Below are 17,063 nucleotides of genomic sequence, written 5' to 3'. Positions count from 1 at the left end.
GTACCTGATATAAAGAACAATAGCGCTATGTAATAAACCTTTATTTTATTACTGATATATTTTGATTTACTTTTAAATACATTTGACAAGCAGTGGTGATTCAGTTTTCAGAATCTGGAGCCAGATTGCTAAATTCAAATCCTTATGTGACCTTTGCCAAGTTATTTAAGACCAGGTTTCTCATCTGCCTTACCTGTTATAAGAATTGATTGAATTTATGCATGTAAAGCTCTTAGGGCCTGGCACAAAAAAATGCTCAATAAATAACAGTTATGATTTTTTATATATATATATATACACACACACACACACACACACACACACACACACACCCCACCCCCCCCACCCCCCCCACCCCCTTTTAAGAAATACTGGTTTCTTAACGTGCTTTCTTTGGGAGACTGCAGAATCTTTTGCATGCAGTTCGTTCTGTAATTCTTTACTGGTGATTAGATCCTATGCAGTTTGTTTTCAAAGTTATGAGTAGGCATTTGGTAGCTTGTAGTGACTGCTAGGATGAGAAAGGAATGGTTGGTCAACTTTTGGTAGAGGCCCTTTTTCAGGAGTGGAGCAGTAGTGTTTTGAGCTGAGACCCATGGAGACAGCCTTTACCTTACCACCAAGCATTTCTTTCCCATCATTAGTCAGTTAAGAGAACTCACTAAAAAAACTCATAGTTTTTTGCTGGTCTGTTTTTCCTAAGACCTTTTGTCCCTCCTGAAGAGGCTTCCTGTTATCTTCTAACTCAGGAACAGGCTAGGCAGATTATAGGGTGCGCAGGGGCTGCTTCATGCAGTGTATGCAGTATGTGCCTTTGATGTCACAAATCCCTACATCTCTCTCTTCTCTTTTTGATATTTGATATCTGCTCTTGTTTATTTGTTATACTTAGAGTATCTCATTGTTGACTGGACTCAAACTTAGAGGCAGAAGCTCTCAGAGAGGACAGCCTACGTCTCTTGGCAGTCTGTTCCTGGCGTTTTTCTTTGCCTCCTTCACTCTCTTTGCCAAAAGTTTAGCATATTCTGCGCCCTCTTCCTTTTTTTCTTATCATATTGTTTCTTCAGAGCAGTACACATGTTTGTGTTGCAGGACACATGGAGTAACAGGATGCTGAATCTCGGGTGTTTTGTTCCTAGGTTTCTTACCTTCTTTGTTAGGGGTATTCTCAGAACATATTGGCGGACATCATCCTCTCCAGAGAAACTGAAATGTTTGCGGATTCTGCTAGCTCTTTTGGGTCCCAGGTGACAAGGCACAGTAGTATCAGGGAGACCAGGAATCTCCCCCAACCCTCCCCCCCCTTTTATTTTTTTTTACAATGACTAAGTTGAAAACAGGTTGGTATCCACGATGCAACCCTGAACACAGTTTCTCTTTCCCTCTCCAGTCCCCCTCGGCCTATAATAGGAATGCCCTTTATTCAGCAGCAGGTGGACTTGGCCATGGATCAGACACCCTGCTTCATGGGAAACCTTGCTTGTAGTTCCCACCACAGATATGAACCACACACCTCTCCCATTCTTCACCCAGAGCATCAGCAGCAACTTCTGTGGCAGTGCGCTTCTCGTCAAAGCTGCAGAGTTAGTGTTCATGGTCCACATCAGTGAGTTTCCGGCAGCCAGAGGCTGGGAGGGATATTCAGCTTCACCCTCAAGCAGCCCACTGCCTTGGAGGCACCACTAAAAAGAGCCCTGCTTCTCTTTATCTTAAATGCTTTCTTAACAACTCTCCATCACCCCGAGCCCCACAGATGCATATGAAACTGGGCTTTGATCTCACAGATTAGATCTGAGTGCTAGAATTAATTTTAAAACATTTCCACAAATAGAATAGTGGGGAAAATGAGACATGAAAATTTGAGAAGTATTTCAAATTCTGGGATTACTTAGCTCTAAAATCTTTTACCTATACTTCTGTATAGTGCTATATTTCTATATAGTGTTTGGAAGCCAATTTTGTTTGCATAATTGAGCTAATTATACTTACATCAGCAACTGGTATTAGAATAGGCTATAGAATAGAAATAATTTCTTTGTAGTAATGATTTTGTTGAAACAAAATTCTGTCTCTAATGCTTCTATGCTTTTTGTCATAGATCCTGTGATTATGGTTTATAAATTATTCTCACATCCTTTGCTCATCTGTTTTCTGAGTCGCAGTAACACTATTTCCCAGAATACTTAACACATTTAATTCAAAAAGGCAATATTTGTCTTTGCTCTGGTTGCCATAAGATAAAACTCTGAAGCATTCTAGATATATTACAGAAAGTTAATTCCTAGGAAAAATTATTTTATTTCTATTGGAGCTTTAGATGAGACTGGTATCTGTAACTGTAATATAGAAATAGTTACATAATTTCTATTCCACTTCAGCAAAATTCTTTTGACTGTACTGTAAAACTCTTAAATTATTTACCTGAGTTCTCTTATCTATCAAATATGTTAAAAAAAAAACTATTAGAGAAAATTTTATAGGTGAATTAAGCTAAAGTGTTCAGTCATTATGCATCCATTTTACCTTTTCTGCATTGGCTAGTTGAACAACGGTTCCAGTGGTGTGTACATTAGTCTGTAATGTTTCCCACAGTTCTCACCAGGGAAATATGTGAAATTCACTAAACTAATTGAAAAGTTTTTACTGTCTTTGTGACATGACAAATTCCTGAAAATTAGAGCTTTCTAATGAGTCAAGCTATATAGGTAGTGTGTAAAAAGTCGATATATTGCTATAAGATGCCATTTAATAAGCATTTAGACATATTTGGCTCAAATGTGTTCTGTGTATTTTAATCCTCTTAAGTGATTTGTAATATTTAGATCTATTTTCCCTGTGGGGTTAGATAGAAGTAAGGTGTTTACAATCAGTGAATTGCTTCTGGGTAGAGTGTAACATAAAGAGATTTTTCTGTAGTGAAGATTATAAAATATCATCACAGAAGAAAATGTAGACTGTTATGTTAAAAAATTAAGGCAGATTTTATAACATTGTAATTGAGGAACTCTATACCCCTTTGACCAACTTTAGCTTATTAGCCTTTCTTCCTGGCTTAGGCTTCAAACAATAGCACTGTCTCCAAGACCTGCCTTAACTGTTTCCCCCTGTCCCCAGCCTATAAAAGTCTGATTTAGGACCTGTGTTTTCTTTGTTGCAACTTCTTTGGGTCAACGGGGGCTTGAGGATGTGGATTGAGTATACGTCTCTTCCTACTGCTTTTAGTTTGTAATTATTTAACTTTCTTTAATTTATTGATTTTAGAGAGAGAAGGAAAGGGGGAAGAGAGAGAGGGAGAGAGAGAGAGAGAGAGAGAAAGAGAGAGAGAGAGATTTGTCGTTCCACTTATTTATGCATTCATTTGTTCCTTCCTTCCAGAGATCGAACCCTCAATCTTGGTGTATCAGGATGACACTCTAACCAACTGAGCTATCCTGCCAGGGCATGTAATTATTTAACTTCTAGTTTCACTGTTAATACTTTTTTCCCCTCCTAGACTCACTTATGTAGAGTAGTGTCATTCAGAAGGCTGCTTCCTTTATTGTTTCTTTTCCTGATGGCTGTGTTATACGCTGGACCTAAGTTCATTGCCTCATAAATGTTGGTGTTGGGAGAGATTATTTCCTGTCTGCCTCATTTTGCAAATAAGTTTTCCGCTAGAAAGTAAAGATGGGTGGAACTAGAGGCCTTCACTAAATCTTGATCAGTTTTTGTTTTCCCAGCACCTAGAAGAATGCCTAACACACAGTAGGCACTTAAAACTACTTGTTGAATGAAAGGAAATGAGGTCCAGAGAGGCTAAGTGAAATAGTACATTGGAATCTACATTATAACATAGGCTATGTTAAATTAATATTGGTTATGAACGTACTCTAGAAGGCTTTAGAAAGATTAGTTATTTGTTAGTAGTATTAATACAATAGAAAATCATTATTCTTATTTAAAAATAAATTACCATTAGATAACATACCCTGTATTTATTAGGGATGTTTTTCATTATGTGTAACAGGACACCTGATTAGCAGTGGCTTAAACTAATGAGGATTTACTTTTCTTACATAAGAAATTTGAAGGTAGGTATCTGCTGACTGGCTTAGCAGCTCAGCAGTGTCAGGATTCTTGTTCTGTATTTTCTTGGCCTGTCCTTCATGGCTGCAAGAGGGCTGCTCCTGTTCTGAGGTGTCACCTCACTTTTCTGTTTGAGGCTTCACAAAGGGGCTTGGATTGACAGCAGCATCTCTTTTCATTTTACCAGGAAACCAGAAGCCTTACTGGAACATCTCTCTTCTTTTTACTAGAAACTGAAAGCCTTCCTGGAAGCCTTGTAGCACAACAGACTCCCCCCAGCCCCTGCTTTTTTTTCTTCTTTTTTGGGGGGCCCTTTAAGAGGAAGTCCTGAGACTCCAGAAGCCCTCCATCTCACTCAGCCACACCCCCACAATTTTGTTTGTTTGTTTGGTTTTTTAATCCTCACCTGAGGATATGTTTTTATTGATTTTAGAGAGGGGGAGAGAGAGTGAGAAACATCTATCTGTTAGCTGCCACTCACGTCCCGACCAGGGATTGAACCCGAAACCTGGGTATGTGCCCTGAGTGGGAATCGAACCTGCCACCTTTTGGTGTATGGGACCATGCTCCAACCAACTGAGCCACCAGGCCAGGGGAGTGGTATTGATTTTTTTTATTTCATGTTTTTTATTGTTAGTATGCATAAATGTCATTGATTTTTATTTGTTGATCTTATATTCTGTCACCTTGTAGAACTTATTAGTTGTAGGATTTTTTTTTTTGTAAATTCCTCGGGATTTTCTATATATATAATCATGTTATCTGCGAAAAAGGACAGTCTTCTTTCTTTCTTTATACTTTGTGTACATTTTATTTCCTTTTTCTCTTTCATTATGCTTTCTCGACCTCCCTGTACTATGTTGAATATGACAGATGAGATTGGACATCTTTACCTGGTTCCTGATCTTAAGGGGGAAAGAATTCATTCAGGGTTTCACTGTTAAGTATGATGTTAACTGTAGGATTTTTGGCACATGCTCTTTATGTGTCTGAGGAAAATACCATCTAGTCCTAATTTTCTGAGTTTTTTATTTTTATCATGAATGGGTGTTGGATGCATTATAGATGTTTAAAAATACTTCGAGGGAAACTGGACCATTCTTTTTAGTTGGAAATAGGGTAGTGTGTGAACAATAGGATGCTAAAGTCTGAATGTTATCTAACATACAGTATGTAAGCACCAAGCACATTACCTGACTCTTAATCAACGTCACTTATTTCTCCACATTAGGGAAAGATTTATGAATATAATTACATGTGAATATTCTTTTTTTTTCTTTGGCTTTTAAAGTAAATGTTCCTCTGATATATAAAAACCTCACATTGTCAGTATCTATATTGGTCCTGCCACTGGCATTGTTCCCATAAAACTGACCTTTAATTTCCTATTAGGGGAAAAAATACCTCCATGTGGATAGAGGCATGTTCTGCTTTTCATAGTGCTTTTAATTTTTTTGTTGGTTTTTGTGGCAGCTATATATTCTTATATTGCCATCAGCCTGCCTCTTCCATCTCCTCAAAACTTAGAAGATAAAAATGGTGTTTACAGAGAAGTTGCAAGAGCAGTGTAGACAATGTCTTTTTCTCTTTTGAAGCCGTTTGGTAATGAGCTGCTCACTCGCTGCCTCATCACCCACAGACTGAGTGCCTGCTTCCTGTGCAGTTATTTTCCCACCGAGCCACAGCACAGCCTTCAGACCCAGGGAGCCGACACGGGTGCCACTCCCAGCTAACCCTCAGACCCCGAGCATGTTATTTCCACAGTGTCCTTTGCAGCAGGAGGGTCCCTTTTGGGATCACATTTTGCGTTGAATTGTCGTGTCTCTTTAGGACTTCTATTCTGGACTGTTTTTTTCTCTCCTTCTTTGCCCTGTTATCTTTGACATTTTAGAGGAGGGCAGGCTAGTTATTTGAATGATTGTCCCACTATTTGTGTTTGTCTGATGTTTCTTTAGAGTAGGTTCAAGTTAATGCGTCTTTGGCAGGAATATCTTATCTTCAGTAGTGATGCTGTTTTCCTCTCAGTGCATCCTCTCAGTAGCCCCTGACTTTGATATGCCCCATTATTGGTGATGTTAACTCTGATCAGTTGATTAAGGTGATGTCTGCTGAGTTTCTCCACTGTAAAGTTATTTTCCCCCCCAGTGTAGTTAATATGTATTTTGTGAGAAAGTTCTTTGCGGCTATGTAAATTTCCTGTTCCTCATCAGACTGTCACATCTCTTAAACCCCTGTACTTGACACCTTCTGCCTCTCTGCAAAGATGCCCTCCTCACCCCTCCTGGACCCCAGCACCTACGGGCCCACTCTCCTGAAACTGCACAGGGCCATCTTCCTGTGTGTACACTCTCATCACCCCTTTTATGCTCTGACAAGAGATGTCTGGTGGCTGCCGCCACCTGCCCCATGTGGGTGCCTTCTTCACCTCCCTTGGGCTTGGACCCTGCAGGCCAGGCTGCCCTTTGGTGTACATGCCCATCTCCCTGTGCTCCAGCTCTGCTACCCCGTGCTCAGCTGCCCCTGCAGGGATGTCCTTGCTTTGCTCCAACTCTGAGATCCTGAGCTGGGCTGCCTGCCTGGGTGGACGCTCTCCTTGTGGTCACTCCTACTTTACTTCTTGAGCATTGATACCCCATGCCTAGTCACCCTCCTGTACAGATGCCATCCTCAAACTGCTTGTGCTCGGACACCCTCTCCTGTTTGGATGGGCTCTCCTCAGACTGCCACCCACCATCCCATAGCCCAGCTGCTGCCCCACTGATGGCTCTGTACTGAAATGGTATAGAAGGGTGGTAGGGGGTAATCCAGCCTCCTCTTAGTTGGTTTGTTCTTGTTCAGTCCCTCTCTTTGCCATTTCACCTCTTCTTTCTACTTCATAGCTCTTTTCATGAGGAGTAGTTAGATATAATTTATAACATTCTCACTGTAAAATTTAGTTTCCTTAGAGAAAAAGAGATGACTACTATCTGTGAATCAATGTACAAACTTCGTTGTTTTGGGCATCATGAAAGAAATCGTCTGTGTACACGTTAGTAAGGACAGCCCATGCCAGAGCACCTAACCTCAAAGGGAAGACTGGTAGTGCAGCTTCAGAGTGCTGCAGCTCAGCTTAGAGACCGAGCCAGCCCTGGCCCTGCCTCCTGGTCTCCAGCGTATGATGACTCTTTGCACGTCACAGCACCTTTCCCTGTTCCCTCATCCATGAGATAGGGAGTGTAAATACCTACCTCATGGGGCTCTTGGGGAGCTCAGATGAGATAAGGCATTTGAAAATGCTTTGTAAGTATAAAATGCTATGCAAATGTCATTTAGTTCTAATTTATTGCATAGCCAAATTGAAATCCATAGGAAATTAAGTCAAGCATTTTAATTGTGCTTGTGATTTCTAGGCAAATTTCCTCTGATTCATAAGGCAGAGAAGAGGTCAGCATAGTTTCTGTGTGTCACTACCACTCTAAGTCCATTGTTCTGTCACCATTACTCAGTCAGGCAAACACTCCTTTTTGAAGTCCTGCCCACCCATTATAGCTCTGTGACATATTTCCATCCTCTTGATGAGTTTTAACCCCAGTGCACAGTAGTCCTCCTCACCCCAGTGCCTGTTGTCTGTTGTCTTTGGTGACATGGGCACCATTGACCTTCCGTGAGCGCTTTGATGTCCTTACAGTTGCTTGTGGCACAGTGTGCTTGCATACTCACTGGATAAGTCACTTAAAGTGAATATGTCTGATGCTGAAGTTACATTTTTCTTCTCCCTGCACGCCTCCCTAGTGCTTCCATTTACGTAACTGCTATCACTCTTTGAATTAGCTTCTAGGTTAGAAACCTTTAATTCTTCCTGCTGTCATTTCCCATATGTAGTTACTAAGTTCTTTTATTTTTGCAAAAATCTCCTTTCCACTTGAGCCTTTGTTTCCCCATAATTAACAGCCTACCTCTGGCCCTTGTTACCTAATCTCTGACCTATCGAAATAGCCTTCCTCAAGGCCAGTGTTAGAACCTTGGCTGCCAGGTCCATGCCCAGGCCTCTGCTGAGTAATTGGATGAAGACCCTTGGGGCCTAAGCCAGCTTCGAGGAGCCAGCCCATCCAAATGAGCCACTCAGATGAGACAGAACATGTCTCCAGAGGCCTGTAAGGACCTCCAGATGGTAGGGATCAGCTTGGGGAAGAAATGCATTGTCAGGCCCAGACTCATGTTGGGAAGCCTCTGGAATCTAGGAAGACCTGCTGTCTAGAACATGAGCACCTAAATATAGCTACTGCTGACATTTCGGTACATTGCCTTCTAACCTCTTTTTAATGCACAGGGCTTCGTTTTTTTCTTTTTCTTTTCTGTAATTATAGTTATATGTATAAATTGCATAATCTCTGTTAGATGGAAAAGGCATTTTCCCATGATATGTTTGTAAGTACATTTTTTTTATCAGTGCTCAGTGTTCCATAGAATGAAAGGTTGCTGCTGTCTTTGTTCTTGTTAGAACAGGAAAAGCCCCTGGAAGAAATACCAGATTCTCCATCAGAATTTGACCCCAGCTTCTGCTGAAAGCATTTCTCCAGTGTTAGCTGACAAGAACCAATCTGTTCGTCTCCTCATTGGGCTCCATGCTTACTTATTAACATGCCACTCTGCCACCCTGATCTTTGCTGCTTTGTTTGTTCATGCTTGCTTGGTTTCTTTCTTTCTCTCCTCTACTTCTCTTCTCTCCACCCATCCGTCCGCCTGCCTGTCCATCTGTTTGTCCATCTGTCCATCCACTCACCTACCCACCCATCCACCCATCCACAATAAATGTATATTCTTTTCCAAGTCCTGAGCTCATCTCTGGGGATTTAAAGATGATAGTCCATTGAGAGACTCATATTGAGGGTGGGACATATTTAGGAATCTTTGCCAGGATGTGCCATGAGCTCATCTGTAAGCCCAGGGGAAGCAATGCCTTACTCTTTTTGAAGAACCACATTACAAAAGGCTTCCTAGGGGAGGTGACTTATAACCTAGCTGAGAATGAAGAGTAGGAGTTTTCTAGGGCAGGTGGGTGGAAGAGACTTTTAGGCAGAGGGTGCAGAAATGAGAACAGTGGTGGTGATGTAGCTCATTTTTGTCTCTAATTTTCTCATTGTTTTATTTTTTTAAACAGCTTCTTTGAAGTAACTCTCATAGCATACACCATTTAAAGTGTACAGTTCAGTAGCTTTTAGTATATTCAGAATTGTGCATCCATCACTACAGTCAATGTAGGACATTTTCATTACCATGAATAGAATCTCCTCAACTGTTACCCCTTAGCCTTCTAGCCTTCCCAGCCCCAGGCAGTCACCAACCTCCTTTCTGTCTCTTTGGACCTTTCATTTAAGTGGAATCATGCAGCACATGTTACCTTGTGACTGACCCCTTTCACCTTGTTTTCAAGGCCCTTCAAACATGTATCAGTATTCTTCAAACATGTATCAATTTCTTTTTATTGCCTAATATTTCTGTGTATGGATATACCACATTTTATTTATTCAGTTATCAGTTGATGGACATTTGTGTGCCCCCCCCCCCTACTTTTTGGCTATTAAGATAATGCTGCTATGAGTATTGATGTACACGTTTTTGTGTGGACATACATTTTCATGTTTTTAGAGTTTATACCCCGGAGAGAAATTCCTGAATCATATGTTAACTCTTTGCTTACCAGTTTGAGGAACTACCAGACTATTTTCCAAATCAGCTGTACTAATTTACATTCCCATCAGCAATATCTGATGGTTCCAGTTTCTCTACATCCTCACCAACACTTGTTATTATTCCATTTTATTTTTATTATAGCCATCCTAGTAGATGTGAAGTGGTATCTCATGGAAGTTTTGATTTGCATTTCCTGATGGCTATTGATGTTGAGCATCTTTTCATGTGGTTAAGTGTTATTTGTATATCTTTGGAGAAATGTCTATTCAGATCTCTTTTTGCCCATTTTTAATTGGATTATTTGTCTTTTTATCATTAAATTATAATAGTTCTTTATATTGTCTATTTTTTAATCAAAATTAAGACTACAATATATTATTTTTTACTTTGTAACTAGAAATGAGTTAGGTAATCAAAATATAATTGAAATCACCTAAAAGAAATAAAATTTAAATCTGAAAAGTAGATTTGGAATTAGGGGATATTAATATTAATTTTAAAAGGTGGTAACATTGCCTTAGCCGGTTTGGCTCAGTGGTCAGAGCATTGACCTATGGACTGAAGAGTCCCCAGTTCAATTTCAACCAAGGGCATATACCTTGGTTGCTGGCTTGATCCCCAGTCTCAGTTGGGGCACATGCTGGAGGCCACCAATCCATGTGTCTTCCTCACATCGATGTTTCTCTCCCTCTCCCCTCTCCCCTCTTCTCCCCTCTCCCCTCTCCTCCCCTCTCCCCTCTTCTCCCCTCTCCCTCTCCCTCTCTCTGAAAAGCAATGGAAAAAATATCCTTGAGTGAGAATTAAAAAATAAATAAAAAGATTAAAAATTGACCTGCCATTTTACCCAGTGATCCCACTTCTAGGAATATATCATAAGGAACCCGAAACACCAGTTACAAAGAACTTATGCACCCCTATGTTCATAACAGCGCAGTTTACAAATAGCTAAGATCTGGAAACAGCCCAAGTGCCCATCAGTAGATGAGTGGATAAAAAAGCTGTGGCACATTTATACCATGGAATTTTATGCAGCTGTAAAAAAGAAGGATCTTTTATCCTTTGGAACAACATGGAAGGAACTAGAAAGTATGTTAAGTGAAATAAGCCAGTCAGAGAAAGACAAGTACCACATGATCTCACTTATATGTGGAATGTAATAAAATAAACTGATGAACAAAGTGGACATAGAAGCATGGAACAGACTGAGGGATCTCAGAGGGAAGGTGGGGAGAGGGGAGTGGGTGGGGAGAGATTGATCAAAGAACTTACATGCTTATAAGCATAGCCCATGGACACAGACATTGGTATGGGGAAAGCCTGGGGGTGGGATGGATGCGGGGTGGAAGGGATCAATGGGGATAAAAAGGGACACCTGTAATATTCTCAACAATAAAGATAAACTTATAAATAAATAAATAAACAAACAAACAAATAAATAAATAAATGATGGTAAAACATTAATACATTCCACAAGTCAAATTCTAGTTAAATGATCTTAGTAATTTCATTAAGATGATTTTCTCTATCTGTATTCAGTGGTGTCAGGTACTTAAATACTCCTCTCCATAGAAAGTCCCCAGCCACAGAGACAAATGAGTAAAATTTTCTAATGGCTCTTCTTTCCCAAATAGTCCTTTACGGCGGTATCTTTCCTTTTCTTTATAGCTGCTTATTCTTGGTCTCAAATTGGTAAAACATATTTGTAATTTTAGGAAGTGTGGTACTGTCTTTTTATGAATATCTGTCAATCAAGTGAACAACAGTTATTGGATGCCTGCTGAGTGTACAGCTGTGCATTTTGTTTCTTCCTGGGAGTCATAGTCAAAATATCTAACATTGATGTAGCATGAGCACTGACAAATCAGAGTGGACATGGCCTTAAAGTACTTCACTCATGTTCAGTTTCACTGTTTCATTCATAGATCTTTGATGTTATTTTTGTTTGTACTTTGAAGTCTAGCAAACCAATGCCTAGTCTGTAGCTTTATTTTTGATTTGGATCCTTCCTCTCTTAGCAGTGTCCAGTGGGCCTTTTTCTTTTGATAACCAAACTGGTAATTATTTTGACCCAGTAAGTTTGCTGGTTCAAATCCAGAGAGAGCTTTTGTATTAGAGATACTATTCTGCAGATATTCTAAACTTCCCTTCAAGGAGATACTTCTGTACTCTGGAATTGGTCCTGGAAAGGTACCATTCCTAGCAGATGACTTGCATTATTGATCTGTGCTAAACAATTGAGGGTTGTATATAATCTGAACAGATACCAGATGTTTAGCAAATTTGCTAGGAGTGGCTTCTCTTGGTGGTTATGATTTTCTCCTTGGCTAATTAGAACTCTTTCATATATCATTTTAAAAATATTTTGAATCATGAAGGAAATTTTCCATGAAATATATGAATTTAAGGTACAATTGGACTGGCTGCTCTGCAATGCCACCTTTGCATTGTCCTGGGCCTGACTCCTCACTCTCTGCAGCCACCTCCTCAGTGTGCCCCCTCTGTGACCTGGGCCCAGGCAGCTTTATTGCTAGAATCCCCCAACTCTGGGCTTCTTCGTATTCTGCTGAATTGGATCCCTGATGTGCGCCACCATGCCAGGTGCAGCTGTGGACCTCAGCTCTGCGATCGCACCAGGGGCAAAAGGAGACGAAGGAAGTTGTGGGGGGGGTGGGGAGTAGAAGAGAGGCACCTGCTAATGGGGACACCCATGAGGAAATCGGGGAGCATGTCTGACAGGGAGGTTTAAGAAGAAGAGGAAGAAGGAGGGAGGAAGAAGATGGGGATGAAAAGGAGGCTGGGGCAGCTGCTGTGGGCAGGCGGGCCGCCCAAGATGGTATGGATGACAGTGTTGACACCAAGGTGCAGAAGACAGAGGAGATGACTAGACAGCAAAAAGGGGAAAGGTGTTTTTTTTAAAAAAAAAAGGCTGCCATGACCCATTTCCCCTCCCACCTCCCATCTCAGAATCCAAACATGGTCACATCAAGTAGAGACCCACCCAGCTGCCCACGCAGCCAAACTTCGAGGTGACTTTGTGAGAGGGGAGGAGAGAGAACCAAAACTTCCAAGGCTCTGCTTGTTTCCTAAAAGTATTTTAAAGAGGAAAGTTTGTAGTTTTAATTTACATTTTATATTTTTATACATACATTTTATTTTATTTTATTGTTTTTTTTACATAGGGGCAGCTATTTTTAATGATCTCTAATGACCAGATCGGCCTTTGGGGCATTCTCTGTCATATTCCTGACTCTGCTTGTGGTGTGATCATGTTCATTATAATCTCAAAGGGGGGGAAAACACCTTGCAGAAAAGGTGAAAAACAACAAAATAGTCTTATTCTCAGCGTGCCTGTAACTTTTTGTGTATGTGCTTAGCTGTATTATAAGTATTTGGTTTTATGATATGGTTAAAAAAGCCAAAGAAGAAACATTTATTTTTTTTAATTGCCTTTGAAGCTACTATTTATTTATTTTTTGGTCTGTTTGATGTATGTGTGAAACAGTGCTGTCCAACAATAAACTGGAATTTTATTTTGCTGAGTTCTAAAAAAAAAAAAAAGGTTACGATTGTATTTCTTAAACTCTATTTTTGTGTGTGTAGTAAATTCTCAATAATGACTTATTTATTTAAAAAATATGTCTTCATTGATTTCAGAGAGAGGAAGGGAGAGGGAGGGAGGGAGATAGAGATGGAAACATCAGTGATGAGTCATTGATGAGCTGCCTCCTGCACGCCCCCTACTGGGGATCAGGCCGCAACCCAGACATGTGCCCTGACCAGGAATTGAACTGTGATCTCCTGGATCCTAGGTCGACGCTCAACCGCTGAGCCACGCCAGCTGGGCAATAATGACTTATTTTTATCTTACCAAAATATAGTTTTAAGTAGCTGCCAATACTATATATCTTATTTACCCAGTTTTCAGTTATCCATATATTTAGATCTGTGACCATTAAAACAAGACAACTCTTGCTTTCCTTTGGTTCCTTGATAGTTTTCTAAGTTGCCTTAATGGCAACCATAGGACGCAGGAGACAATTGCTGGTCTAGGTGAGACATGATGACTTCTACGAGGGTCGCACAGTGGAAATAAAGAGCAGACATATTCACATTGTTTTGGAGGTGAAATCTTTGGGGAGATGTTGGATTTGCAGTGGGGGGTGGTGAGTTGAAAGAAATGATTAAAAATGACCCCCAGGTTTCTCGTTTCAATGTTTGGGTAAATGTGCCGTTTATGAAAATGGGAAAGACTGGAAGAAATAAGGTTTAGTTATTTGCCTATTGGCTCTATGATTCAGTTTTCTGACTTTCTCTGTCCTGTGTATTGTATGGAGCTACACTTTGCAGTCTTACTTACCTTTTGGCTTTTGTGGGTAGAGCTGGTTAACAGGAGGCACTGATGGAAAACTGAAGGATAGGAGTTGAGAGAGGGTAGGGTATTTTCTTCCCTCTCTTCTTACTCTGGTTTATGTCTCAGGAAATGCCAGTTTCATTTCCTTGGCTTCAGTTCCTATCAGACGGCTCCTTTGCAGTCCCAGCTCCTGACAACGTACAGCACCAGTTGGTGCTCTGGTCCCTGCCAAATGATCACAGCTTCTAGGCTCTCCCAGTGTGTCTCTCTAGCCCTGGGCTGATGGTGGTTTCCTGCTGTTAGCACCTCAGGGTTGCTTCCCCATTCCCCATTTGGTGTGTTGGCTTTTTCATCACCTGTGTAACAACCTTTTTGTATTAATATTTCTTTATTTTAATACCTAGAGTGGTTTTTGCATTCCTAATTAGAACCTTGTGAGTACAAGGGTGAAAATTTGAGAGGTCCGTTTTGGAAATGGTCTGTGTCAATTTTAATATTTCTTTGGTGCATTTCATTGGAGATGTTATTAGGTGAGTTGGATAGTGAGCTCAGATGGACATCCGAACTGAAAGTATACATTTGGGTGTCATCTCTCAGAGTAATGGTAGTATTCAGACCATGAGAGGAATGGTTGTAATCATCCGGTGAATAGAAGGGGAGGAAACCAAAATCTAGGTCCTAAGGACTCTAGTGCCTGGAGGGCAGAGGGGATGGATAAAGTAGAGGGGCCAGGGAGGTAAGAGGAAAATAGGGGAGTGATTCTGATGGCACCATAAGGAAAAGAGTGTGTAGCTGTCTCTGGCATTTGGTATCGGTTCCCATAGTGAAAGTGTTTTATGGAAATGGTGGCAGTTGAAGACCTTCACCAAAATGAAGTGGAAGAATGAATGGGAGCTGACAGAATATGTAGAGCTGGTACGGAGACAGTTCTTTCAAGATGTTTGACTATGGAAGGAAGTCAAGAACTGGGGAGATAGTAGGAACATTAAGACAAGCTACATTTTTTGCAGTTGCTTTTTTACTTTGAAAATACTTAATTTTTGAATAGGTTCAAAAATAAAAAATAAGTTATAGGAGGGAAAGTCTTTCTCTTACCTTGTTGCCCATCAATTCTGTTCTTATTACCCTTCCCAGTCCCAACCATTGTTATTTGTTTCTGCTGTACATCCAAACATTTTTATACAAATGCAAGCAAATGTGAAAATGTATTCTAGAGTTCCATTGGTAGCATAATGTATGTGTTTTTTAGTGTCTTATTTTTTTCTCTGAAAAATATGTCCAGAGATCTTTCTATGTTAGGACTGGAAGTTATTCATTCTTTTTTTTTTTTTTTTTTTTGAGGGGGAACAGCTTTATAGGAGTCTTAATTCTGAATATACTAAAATGTCTTTAACCAGTCCTTTTTACTCTAACAAATAGTGCTGCAATGAATGACCTTGCATGTGTGCAGTATGTTTATAGTAGGCTAAATACTTAGAACATCACGGTCAGAGGATATGCATTTGCCTTTTTGGTAGGTATTGTCAAATGGCCTCCATAGGTGGTTTCCTAGTTTACTTTCCCACCAGCAATGCGGGAGAGTGCCTGCTTCCTCACAGGTACATCAGCATGGTGCGTTATCAAACATGGTGTTTTGACAATATAGGAAGTGGAAAATGATAAAGTTTTTTTCCTTAGTACAGTTTTAATTTTCATTTATTAAGAATGGGGTTGAATATCTTTTTGCATGTTCAAGAGCCATGTCTTTTGTGTGTGAACTCTCAGTTCTTATTCTTTGCTCCTTTTTGGAGAGGGGAGGTTCGATTTTCGTCTTCTCAATTTTTGAATTTTATTATGCCTAAGGACCTAAACGCTCAGTGTGGCAGGAACATAACATGCAAGGTACGCATGGTGAGCACTGGCTTAGGGTAGAGGTGTGGTGACCAGATCACGAAGTGCCCTATAAATTTCGTTTGGTGTGTATATTGCCTCTTCGTTGATAAACCTATTTACAACGTAGAAGTAGATGGCTTATTGTGGATTCTTTAGAGGTAGTAACTTCTGAACTAATTATGTGTCAGGATCAACACAGTACTTTAATTTGGAAAGAGGACGGGAATATTAGCAATGTCCTATTTTACACAGTCAAAGGTATTGTCTTGCACTCTGATTTTGATTGTTGCCAGGCCTACTTAGCTATGTAATTAATTTTCATTAGTTATTGGTAGAGTTTTCCCAGCTTTTATTTATCATTAAAAGAAAAAAAATTCCCCCCCCCTTTAAATAGTGAATAGAGTTCAAACTGACCCGTGATTTCCTCATTTTATTTTTGCAAAGTGCTCAGCTGGACTACGCAGGTTTCTCCGCTATCTGAACTTAGAGCATTCCCATAAAACCTTTACTAAGGTGGAATGGCAGAAAATGAAGAGGCAGTTACCATTATTTATATGGAAAAGTTTTTCAGTTTTCCGAGATCCAAAAAATAACCTACCAAATCATACCAAGTAAGACACAGAGCCTAAAATAATAGGACCATGTGGTAGAAGCAGTGTCCCCTCGAGGCTCAGGATGCACACTGCCTCTCTAATGGCTCTGCATTGCAAATGCTGAATGCTATTTTCACTTCTTGGCCCCGTCCCCCCTTTCTTTTTAGTAAAAGTGAAAATTCTCTTTGGATTTCTTTTGGTTAGCGAAAACAGGTTTTAAAGTAGGTCTTTCGAAAAAGTAAAGTGGTGTAACCAGAACTTTCGACAAACGGGGAATACCTATATTTTTAAAGAACAAGCTTGTGGGAGTCATCTCCAAGAACAAGCGCTTCCCCCTAGGAGTTTCTGTGTTCGACTTCATTCAGAAACACACCGATAATCACCAGCATGAAATAGTGGAGGGTCAGCTCTTGCTCTGAGTATTTCAGACTGGGACCTGCAGATGCTCCTGGCTGTCTGACTCTTCTTTCTCCTTCCCTTTCTCTCCTCTCCTCCTCCTTCCTCTGTTC

At 40.3% G+C, this 17,063-nt stretch overlaps 1 protein-coding gene and 1 pseudogene across 5 annotated transcripts in view; one reads left to right on the top strand and one right to left on the bottom strand.

Annotated features, from left to right (window-relative positions):
- Positions 1-17,063, top strand: part of CDKAL1 (CDKAL1 threonylcarbamoyladenosine tRNA methylthiotransferase) — a 551,454-nt gene that overhangs the window by 67,863 nt on the left and 466,528 nt on the right. The gene's annotated exons all lie outside the window — the stretch shown is intronic.
- Positions 899-1,635, bottom strand: LOC107539631 (small ribosomal subunit protein eS6 pseudogene; annotated as a pseudogene).

Source organism: Miniopterus natalensis, chromosome 9 (assembly GCF_054644295.1).
Source record: "Miniopterus natalensis isolate mMinNat1 chromosome 9, mMinNat1.hap1, whole genome shotgun sequence".
In the NCBI taxonomy this organism is placed as follows: domain Eukaryota; kingdom Metazoa; phylum Chordata; class Mammalia; order Chiroptera; family Miniopteridae; genus Miniopterus; species Miniopterus natalensis.
This window is presented reverse-complemented; position numbering and strand designations above follow the sequence as displayed.